Raw genomic sequence first — 2,874 nt, 5'->3', positions numbered from 1 at the left:
CTCCTACACATTGCTGAAACTCCACTTACTGGATGTTGGACTTTTATTGTTAGTAACGGAAAAAGATGACTGAGTAGTTGAAGAACATCTTAGAAAAATACTTGTAATTATGTTCTCTCACACATCGCTAAATTCAAGAATATGAATCCAACTTTGGAATTTGCTGACTTTGTCTTGGACTTGGACCTTGCTTTGCACTTGCACTTGCACTTGCACTTGCATTCGCACTTTGGGCTTTGGGCTTTGGGCTTTTAGTTGAAATTTTGATAAAGGAATCGTCTCTAACCTAAAATACTGTGAATACGTCTCGTTGGCTTATTCAATTCCTAGTTGAGATGTTTCGTCCATCACAGCTCAATCAGACAACAGGGAACAATCGATGGCTTTAAATGTTTGTGTATTTTTTAATCAGCAGATACACGAAATAAGGAACTTTTGGATATTCAATCGATATTGGGATTTTATGATCTGCTTCACCATTATTCAGACGTGGAGACAGAGCATCTAACCGAGATAATACTTTGTTTAATAGCCGAAACATGTGAAATAAAATTATATTATATTATATATATATATGTATATACATGTACATGTAAATATAAATGTAAATGTAAATGTACAAACATTTCTTGTACACTTGATGTTGTCAGGGATTAACGATCAGCGGTCAGGCTTTTCTAAACTGGCAATGATTGTAAATGTATAGCGTGCTCATATCTCTTACTACCTTTGCGTTGATAACTTTCAAACTTGTTCGTATAAATGAGAGGATTGGGATGTTATGAGTGAGAGAGTGCGTGACAGACGGTAGCTTGTATCTATTTCTAAGCTAATTTTTGCTTCAACAGTCGTAACTTTAAGGATTGAAAAAAAGCGGTCTTTACGTCATGTTCTTAAGGCTATCGGTAATAAACGTCATTGTTTCCTTGGTTAACTAACAAGTTAGAAAGCAGAAAGTAAGTTAGAATAAGTTAACCCAAGTAACCCAAGAAATTAAGTGAACGAAACCTAAAAGAGTGATTCATCTCAGTAACCTTTAAGCGTGTTTGTATTTTGCCCAAAACGGTACCTTGTTTTGATATTTTCTTAAATTTCTCGACTTACTTAAATTCTATCCCCAAAAACATCGATTGTTACCTTATTAATACTCCTGCAGACGAATTCTATGTCTATCTTTAGACCTTCAGTTAAAGAGGAAATCAAGATGTCATCGAAGTAGAAGTAGAAGTTGAAGTAGAAGTAGATAATGAAGAAGCGAGGCTACGATAAGAAGCACTACGGTTTGTTGAGATGTCTTTAAAATTAGTTCAGCTACTGCTGTTGATGCAGGTGGCATATGAGTGTTTTCACAGACTTCAAAAAGAGGTTATAAAAGAGTTTCTACACATCGTTTAATTTCATGATTTCGTGATTATTATTCGGTGTCTTCCATGACTAGCGTCACAGGTACTCCGATTCCACTCAACCAGTAAAGAAACAGCTTTTAGTGATGCATTGGAAATTTGTTCGTTGGCGGTCATTGCTTTCAAGAGCTCATAGTTAACTATCATTTTGTTTTCGTTGGCATGTTCAGACTTCTTTTTTAGGATTTTTCTTATTTCATCGTTGTTTTGGGCAATGTACTGCTCAAAATTCCATCGTTGAATTTCCTTAAACTCAAACAATTTCGTAAGTTAAAATAATTGAGTCAATTGACAGTCTGTTCGATGAAGTCTTCAAAAAACAAATATTTCCTTCAAAAGCGAGAGAAGTGCTGATTGCTTGTTTGGTAGATCAATAACAACCCGCTTGACTATCTGGGTCTCAAGTGATTCCTTCTTAAGGATTTGTAAAACCTTTGGTTTATGTGAATAGAGGGAGTATCGAATCTCTCAGCCGTTTTCTTCATCCTTTTTTTAAACCACACCATTCATCTCTTAGAAATCAAAGTATCTCTGTGGTCAAATTTTGAGGACTACAGCGATTATATTTACCTTTCATCAACTAAGATGAATAACAAAAGCTGTGTAAAAAATCTATGAGAGCCCGATAATTACTTGCATTGTTCCAGAATTATTTGCGTGATTTTGGTTTAGACTACTCAAATTGAAACTCGTTAATAAACGCAACTTGAGATGAATTCCTGTTTCAGAATAGTTACACTTATCTTCACCATTTGATTTGAGAGTCCTCTCAAGTTATTTCCTGCAATCCTAATCTAAATTCGAAATGGCTTTGTAAGAATAGAGCTTCTAACAAATAGTGTTACGCTGAACAAAGCTGGCAGATGCCTCTGTCAATTTAGTCAGTTATTTAACTGCTAATGATTTATCTACGTACCTTCAATTTATGAAGAGGAAACAAGTAAACGTTTCGTCCGGTTAGATCAACTTAATGCATCAGGAGAGAATGAAATAGAAACTGAGTCGAATGGATCTTGATGAAGGACTTTGTCCCTGAGCAACCTACAGACATTATTGAAAGTGTGCAGTGCATATATGGGAGAGGGTAAACCCATACTTAGACCAGATCAATGTGAAAGAACCAGAGATCTATATACCGGAGGAACACGCATTATCCGACTTTTAAAGGGACTAGGTTAGAAACTGATGCTTCTGGTTTTGCTACAGGAACCATACTCTCTCAAAAACAGAACGGTGGAATTTATCATCCTATTGCGTTCCATTCAGCAATGTTCATAGATCGGCAAAGAATTTGGTCTACTTGGGAAAAAGAAGCCTATGCAAGTATTGCAGCTCTCCGAAAAGAGTATCATTTTCTTGTCTGATACTAACGTTGTGGTCAATTACAACCATTACCTATCGCGGAAAACCTCTTTCAGACATTATTCAATGGATTCTATAAAGGGATTACCAGTTTCTCAAGGTAAAGATG

This window comes from Schizosaccharomyces cryophilus (assembly GCF_000004155.1).
Source record: "Schizosaccharomyces cryophilus OY26 unplaced genomic scaffold supercont4.10, whole genome shotgun sequence".
Lineage (NCBI taxonomy): Eukaryota > Fungi > Ascomycota > Schizosaccharomycetes > Schizosaccharomycetales > Schizosaccharomycetaceae > Schizosaccharomyces > Schizosaccharomyces cryophilus.
The sequence above is the reverse complement of the archived record's forward strand: the minus strand, read 5'-3'. Positions refer to the sequence as shown.